An 8,219-nucleotide genomic window follows, 5' to 3' on the forward strand; every position below is an offset into this window, starting at 1 on the left:
CTTGATAAGATTTTGAAGAGGTTCAAAATGGATCAGTCCAAGAAGGGGCTCTTGCCTATGTTACAAGGTGTGAGATTGAGCTCGACTGAGTCACCGACCACGGCAAAAGATAAAGAAGAGATGAGTGTCATCCCCTATGCTTCAGCCATAGGATCTATTATGTATGCCATGCTGTGTACCAGACCTGATGTAAACCTTGCCGTGAGTTTGGTAGCTAGATACCAAAGTAATCCCGGCAAGGAACACTGGACAGCAGTCAAGAATATCCTGAAGTACCTGAAAAGGACAAAGGACATGTTTCTCGTTTATGGAGGAGACGAAGAGCTTGTCGTAAAGGGTTACATCGACGCTAGCTTCGACTCAGATCCGGATGACTCTAAGTCACAAACCGGATACGTGTATATGTTGAATGGTGGAGCAGTAAGCTGGTGCAGCTGCAAGCAGAGCGTCGTGGCGGGATCTACGTGTGAAGCGGAGTACATGGCAGCCTCGGAGGCAGCGCATGAAGCGATTTGGGTGAAGGAGTTCATCACCGACCTAGGAGTCATACCCAATGCGTCGGGGCCAATCAAACTCTTCTGTGACAATACTGGAGCTATTGCCCTTGCCAAGGAGCCCAGGTTTCACAAGAAGACCAGGCACATCAAGCGTCGTTTCAACTCCATCCGTGAAAATGTTCAAGATGGAGACATAGAAATTTGCAAAGTACATAAGGATCTGAATGTCGCAGATCCGTTGACTAAACCTCTCTCGCGAGCTAAACATGATCAACACCAGAACTCTATGGGTGTTCGATTCATCACAATGTAACTAGATTGGTGACTCTAGTGCAAGTGGGAGACTGTTGGAAATATGCCCTAGAGGCAATAATAAAAGTATTATTATATTTCATTGTTCATGATAATTGTCTTTTATTCATGCTATAACTGTATTATCCGGAAATCGTAATACACGTGTGAATACATAGACCTCAATATGTCCCTAGTGAGCCTCTAGTTGACTAGCTCGTTGTGATCAACAGATAGTCATGATTTCCTGGCTATGGACATTGGATGTCGTTGATAACGGGATCACATCATTAGGAGAATGATGTGATGGACAAGACCCAATCCTAAGCATAGTACAAAGGTCGTTTAGTTCGTTTGCTAGAGCTTTGCCAATGTCAAGTATCTCTTCCTTAGACCATGAGATCGTGTAACTCCCGGATACCGTAGGAGTGCCTTGGGTGTATCAAACGTCACAACGTAACTGGGTGACTATAAAGGTGCATTACAGGTATCTCCGAAAGTAGCTGTTGGGTTGACACGGATCGAGACTGGGATTTGTCACTCCGTATGACGGAGAGGTATCTCTGGGCCCACTCGGTAATGCATCATCATAATGAGCTCAAGGTGACCAAAGTTTTGGCCACGAGATCATGCATTACGGTACGAGTAAAGTGACTTGCCGGTAACGAGACTGAACAAGGTATTGGGATACCGACGATCGAGTCTCGGGCAAGTAACGTACCGATTGACAAAGGGAATTGTATACAGGGTTTGATCGAATCCTCGACATCGTGGTTCATCCGATGACAACATCGAGAAGCATGTGGGAGCCAACATGGGTATCCAGATCCCGCTGTTGGTTATTGACTGGAGAACGTCTCGGTCATGTCTACATGTCTCCCGAATCCGTAGGGTCTACACACTTAAGGTTCGATGACGCTAGGGTTATAAAGGAAGTTTGTATGTGGTTACCGAATGTTGTTCGGAGTCCCGGATGAGATCCCGGACGTCACGAGGAGTTCCGGAATGGTCCGGAGGTAAAGATTTATATATGGGAAGTCCTATTTTGGCCACCGGAAAATATTCGGGATTTTTCGGTATTGTACCGGGAAGGTTCTAGAAGGTTCCGGAGTGGGGCCCACCTGCATGGGGGGACCCACATGAACGTGAGTAGTGGGGGAAAGGCCCCACACCCCTGGTCAAGGCGCACCAAGATCCCCCCTTAGAAGGAATAAGATCATATCCCGAAGGGATAAGATCAAGATCCCTAAAAAGGGGGGATAACAATCGGTGGGGAAGGAAATGATGGGATTTCTTTCCTCCCACCTTGGCCAACGCCCCAATGGACTTGGAGGGCAAAAAACCAGCCCCTCCACCCCTATATATAGTGGGGAGGCGCATGGGAGCTTAACACAAGCCAAGGCGCAGCCCCTCCCCTCCCCAACACCTCTCCTCCTCCGTATATGCTTGGCGAAGCCCTGTCGGAGTACTGCTGCACCAACTACACCACGCCGTCGTGCTGCCGTTGGAGCAATCTTCCTCAAACTCTCCTTCCCCCTTGCTGGATCAAGAAGGAGGAGACGTCTCCCGTCCCGTACGTGTGTTGAACGCGGAGGTGCTGTCCGTTCAGCACTTGGACATCGGTGATCCGAATCACGTTCGAGTACGACTCCATCATCACCATCCCCTTGGCTAGCTTCCGCTCGTGATCTACAAGTGGTATGTAGATGCAAACTCTCTCCCTTGACTCGTTGCTTAGATGAACTCATAGATGGATCTTGGTGAAACCGTAGGAAAAATTTTAATTTTCTGCAACGTTCCCCAACACAAAAGAAATTGGAAGCAACATGATTATCATTTGGAGTCCACTATGTGTAGCAAAAGAAATAAAATCTACACCTAACGGTTTATCAACGTATATTTGCAACTGCTTGCCAAATTTTCCTAGCAACCACACATTTGAAAAACAGCTGGTCTGTTGCCTGTGGTTCGGGTTCAGAGAAGAACACACAATCTAAAGGCTTGCCCACGTGACGTTTCTCTAGATTATCTCTGGTCATGAGTTTACTGTTAGTTAGGAGCCAGAGTGAAATTTACAGTCTAGTGGAATGGACCATACAGAAGGGATGTAAATAGGTTGGACACCACTGGAACTGATGCCACTCTTGTATTGTCCTCAAGACACAGCTCTGTCCCCCGCGTCGTCCCCGCGGGCGAACCCTAGCACCCCGCCTCCTCGCTCCTCCTTCCGGCCCTCCCTCCTCCGCCGCCGCCCCGAGGCGCCGCTAAGCAAAGCCTTGCCGGCGTGGGTGGCGGCGGGGTCCTGTTCCCTCTCGCTCGGGCTCGGGGCAGGCGCGGGACTGCTCCCTGGGCGGGAGCGCCTGGCTACCGTGGGGTCGGGCGGTACGACGACGGCGGTCCATTGTGCGGCATCGCGGTGAGGCTCCGACGAAGTGCGGCGACTGTGGGGGCCATTTCCTGTGGTGGCGGCACGTGGGTCGGCCTTTGGCCATATCTGCCCGATTTGCGGCCTAGAGGTCGGCCTGCGGCGCGGGAGGTGGGTGGAGGCCCGGTTGAGCCTCTACTGGGAGGTGACCATCGGCGGCTCCGGCTCTCTGCCCCGTGGCATCGTTGGAGGTGGCGGAGCATGCCAGCCGGATCTGGCTCAGTCTTTCCGGCAGGCGGTGCGGGCTGAGGTGGCGTGGCCCGGTTGTCTTCGACGGCCCCTAGGTTCTTGAGGTGGCTAGAGTGGGGGCGTGCCATGGTGGGGTGGCCGGCTGCGGCTGCGGCTGGGTTGTCCTCATCCAGTGGTGCGGGTCGGTAGGGCGGCACGGGGCTCCTCCTAGGGCTCCCGGCATGGATCTGGACTGCCACGGCGTGGTGGTGGCTCATGGCGGTGGTCTGGGTCGTTTACGACGGCTGCTGGACATCTCCAACGCCGGCTCGTCGGTGTGCGACCTGTATCAACCTTTGATCCTTCTCGTCGGGCATCCGTCCGCTATCTTCGACGATGGTTGGCCCTCCCCCAACTGCGGTCCATCACTTGTCTCGCACCCGACAACAGGACTGAGCTCGTCTCGTGCCCGGCAGCAGGACTAACCTTGTCCCACGCGCGGCAGTAGGACCGAGCTCGTCTCGCGCCCGGCAGCAGGACCATGCTCGTTTCGCGCCCGGTGCCGCAAGACGGGGCGATGGAGGCCAGTTTTGGCCGGCCTTTGGGTCTCCGCACTGGGGGCAGCCCAGGGGTGTGCAAGGTGGCTCCTTTCCGCTCGTGTCTTTGGTTGGGTAGCGGTGGATCTCAAGTGAGGTGGTGTCAAGGTCTTGGATGCCGGGGCGACGACCCTGGTGGTGGGTCCGCGGTGCTCATGGGCAGAGCCCGTGGCTTGGTGCTGCACGGTTGCCATGGCCGTGTGGGCGGCGTGGTAGCTGGGGTGTGGCGTTCGGCGGCGGTGAATCGTGGCCGGGGTGAAAACCTGCTCTATCTTTGGATGGACCGGCAGCGGCGAAGCTTGTTCCCTTCTTGAAGGCGTCGTCACGGCTCTCATTGCCCATCGTGTTGCTCCAAGGAAAACTCTGATCCTCGGATTGGGCAGTGGCGGAGCTGTGGTGTCGCCCCCTTCCTGAAGGCATTGCCTTGGAGCCCACGGTTTGCCATATGTGGTTTCACCTCTTCGCGTAGTGTTAGGGATGTTGTTGCTGCGCTTGGCGCCTATGTATCCTGCGTTGGATGTATGTGTGTGTGTTGTGGGGGCGTACGTTTGTACCGGGTGCTGTTGATTGTTGTTTTATATATAAAGCGGGGCGAAAACCTTTTTGGTATTGTCCTCAACAATCATTCATCTCCCTGTAAATTAAGTAGGTCGAAATTGTCCTGAAATTTCCTTTCCGTGAATTCTTTTTTTTGCGGGAATCCTTTCCGTGAATTCGATCCTGGCAATCACCCTCTCGGTAAATTATACTTTCTCTGTCCGAAAAAGTTTGTCCCTCAAATGGATGTATCTAACACCAGGACGGAGGGAGTAAATAGTTCGAAATTGTCCTGTCCAAAAAAGTTTGTCCCTCAAATGGATGTATCTAACACGAGGACGGAGGGAGTAAATAGTTCAAAATTGTCCTAAATTTTCCTTTCAGTGAACTCTATCTCGACAATCACCCCGAAAGGGAGGGGCCATGAACGATACACCACCCTCTCACGCTTTACACTTCACAGATCCCAGTAGCGTGCCAAGAATCTTGGGTACGACGTGTCGATCCACATCTTTGGTTGTCCAACTCAACCAGGATGGTGACACAACTTAGAGGGTGTTTGTTTCTAGGGACTTATTGGTTAGGGATTTTAAAAAGTCCCTATAAGTCCCATCTAAATCAAACAGGAGGGACTTATAGGGACTTAAAGTGGGCATTTGGGACTTATGAAATAAGACTCTCAAGGAGAGTCTTAGAGAGCTTATAGTTGTAATATGGTCTTATAGGTACTTATAAGTTCCAGGAACCAAACAGATAGTGACTTTTTAAGGACTTGAGACTTATAAGTTGAGACTAAAAAAAGTCCTAAGACTTATGAACCAAACAGGGCCTTAACGAGGACCGACCGCATTTTCTCAGCTATAGATATGGACAGTTTTTTGCAGTTAATATCGATAACTCCAGTGAAGTACTCTACTAGCTGGTGTTGCTTCGTTAGGCAAACTGAAGAATCTCTATTCGTCGCTACAAATACTAGTGCTACTCATTGCACGCTCCCTCTATCCTCCAGACTCCCACAAAGCCACAACACCGCTTGACTCCGATACGGAGAGCTCCATCCTTTCCTTACACTAGATGACTCGTTGCCCCAATGGCGCAAAGGCCGAGAGGGAGCCAAGTATGGTGAGAATATTTAAACACTCAAGTCAAAAATCAAATGTGGCCAACACTTCCGCATCCTTTGCTTGGAAACCGCCTTTTCTCACCGGATCTAACATAGATACATGATTCTTCAAGAGCAAATTTCAGAGAAAATATAAAGCATGGAAAGCTTTAAGTTGTACTATTGAGACCATACCACAATATCTTCATTTAGTTTCTTTGAAAATCTAAAGATCTAAGAGGATGGTACATGTGAGAAGCTGTGAATCCATAACAAAAAACTAAACTAACTTCCAAACAAACATTTCAAGTTTGGAAGCCACAAAGAAGCAGCCCAGATCTCTCGTTGTAGTGCAGGTACATGTCCTTAATCCTGCATCCACATCCCATAATTTTTCAACACCTAAATCCACGAAATCCAACCGAAGGAAATCATGGCAGAAACATGTGTCGTGGCTTACGTCTCTGAGAAGGACTTCTTGGCATTTTTGTGCAGGTTGGACACAACAATCCTCGCTGCGAACCCATAATTTCAGTCTTCTTTAATCTCTAACTGAACCAAATAACAAAAGCTTAAGCTTAAGCATCCACACACACAGAAAATGCAAAACAAATCTCACATAAAACTGTCCCAAGTCAGATACAGGGGAAACCAAGGTGAGATGATCATGTTTCTTATAGGAAACAATAACCATAGGTAAATACATACATTATTGTCCTGTCAGAAGGTACTTAGTTGTACTTCAAGTGATACAGGGACATGAAACTAAGCCATTGAAATTTTTGTAACAGAATAGATGATAACACCAGTGTAGGCCATGAACAAAAATACAAAGAAGAACATAATCAAGCATAACCCACCTCGACCGAAGCAACGGTTGATCAACAGCAGGAACCTGAACCTCGTGATGCTAGACAATATATCTATGGTTACCTTCTTTATTTCTCCCGCCTAACCTGAAGTAGTTATCTGGACAAAATAGGGGGGCACGCTTCAACAAATCAGTTCTTAGTAATTATAGAATACCCTGTATTAAAGGAAGTAAAATCAAGCATGTATGTGCTGTAACTTTCACAACTGCATGTCAACTCAGCAACTAACTTTATATACCAAAGTGTACAATTCTCAAGTTTAGCTACAGAGACGAAAACAGGGACAGAGGGTGTGCATTCCAGTAGGCTCTAATAAACTCATTCCCAGCAATCCATTCCTTATATGAGTAAACAGCAATGCTACCCAATTGCTTATATCAAGAATGACCAAAAGAAGCAAACCAAGCACAACTCTATAACCACAGCGCTTTAAAAAATTCTCTTCTCTAAGCTAATCAAGCCTGCTCGTTTTCTTTTTTGGATAAAGCCAGTTCGGCCAGTTAAGAGGGAAAAAAACAATTAATAAAATTACCCAAATTAAACAATCTTCTAATCTGTTTTAATGGAATATAATAAGCATTTGCTGCTGCTCTTTGTATGATATACTGGACCCCTTTACAGGCGGTTATGCATGCACATTTTACACAGTAGCCTGCGTAACCCACTCAGCTTGCTTACACTAAACACATATACATAATTTAACAGGCTAATGAGAAAACAAAGGCTGACAGCATTAGAAAAAAACAAGGCGCACCATAATCTCACCAAACAAGAACAAGTGGTAGGCCATGAAACAAAGCAAACAGAGCAATGTAGCAAGAAGCAATGAAGTGCATCAATAAGAACACATCTAACCTTGCAAAAGTATGACCGGTCCGGACGTCAGGAAACCTGGACAGGAAGAGAAAGAAGCAACGAACAAACATTTCAGCTCAGAGACATTTTATCAAACAGCAGACGAGCAAGAAATATCTTACATTTTATCAAACAGTAGCCTGATAAACAAGAAGTTGGATGACCCTGCAGCAACAAGATAAAGAGAAGTGAGAACAAGAAAATCGAAGAACACGACGACATGGAAAGCAAAGCCGGCTGAAGCGACGCATGCAAAAGAAAAAACGACGGTGACACTGATACGGAGAAGAGCTGCAACCTCAACCGGTTCGACAACCAGGAGATGTCCGTGTGGACGAGGCCGAGGCCGCCCGCCATGACCAGCTCCAGGGCGAGGCCGCCCGCCACCGCGAGTCCCACGCCTGCCTCGTCGCGCTGCGCCACAACCGGGGCCTCCAGGCCGATTCACCCTCCCCTCCTCGTGCCCCATCTCCACATCTCTTGTCAAATCTTCCCAGCCAGTTGAGACCTCCGTCTATCTCTTAGAGCTGCCAAAACGGAGCAAATACAATTAACTTCGAACTCTAGAAGTTGACTTCTGGTATATATTTAAACAGTCTACAAAAATCAGTGCACAGAACATATCTAGTTGAACTTTCAAAATCATCAAGTAGATATTAAAGAAGATAGAATCATCATTGCGAGTGTATTGTCTATAACTGCATTGGCGCCTATTTTGTACAATGGCCTAAAGAAAACTCCAATACATAAATAGGAAGGATGCATTTATGGTAATGGAAAGATATTTCTAGCTTTTTACCGGTTCAGACAAACACTAGTAGAAAACGGAGCTTTAGCGCCGGTTCGTAAGGGCCTTTAGTGCCGGTATCATAACCG

The sequence above is a fragment of the Triticum dicoccoides genome, chromosome 3A (genome assembly GCF_002162155.2).
Source record: "Triticum dicoccoides isolate Atlit2015 ecotype Zavitan chromosome 3A, WEW_v2.0, whole genome shotgun sequence".
Classification (NCBI taxonomy): domain Eukaryota; kingdom Viridiplantae; phylum Streptophyta; class Magnoliopsida; order Poales; family Poaceae; genus Triticum; species Triticum dicoccoides.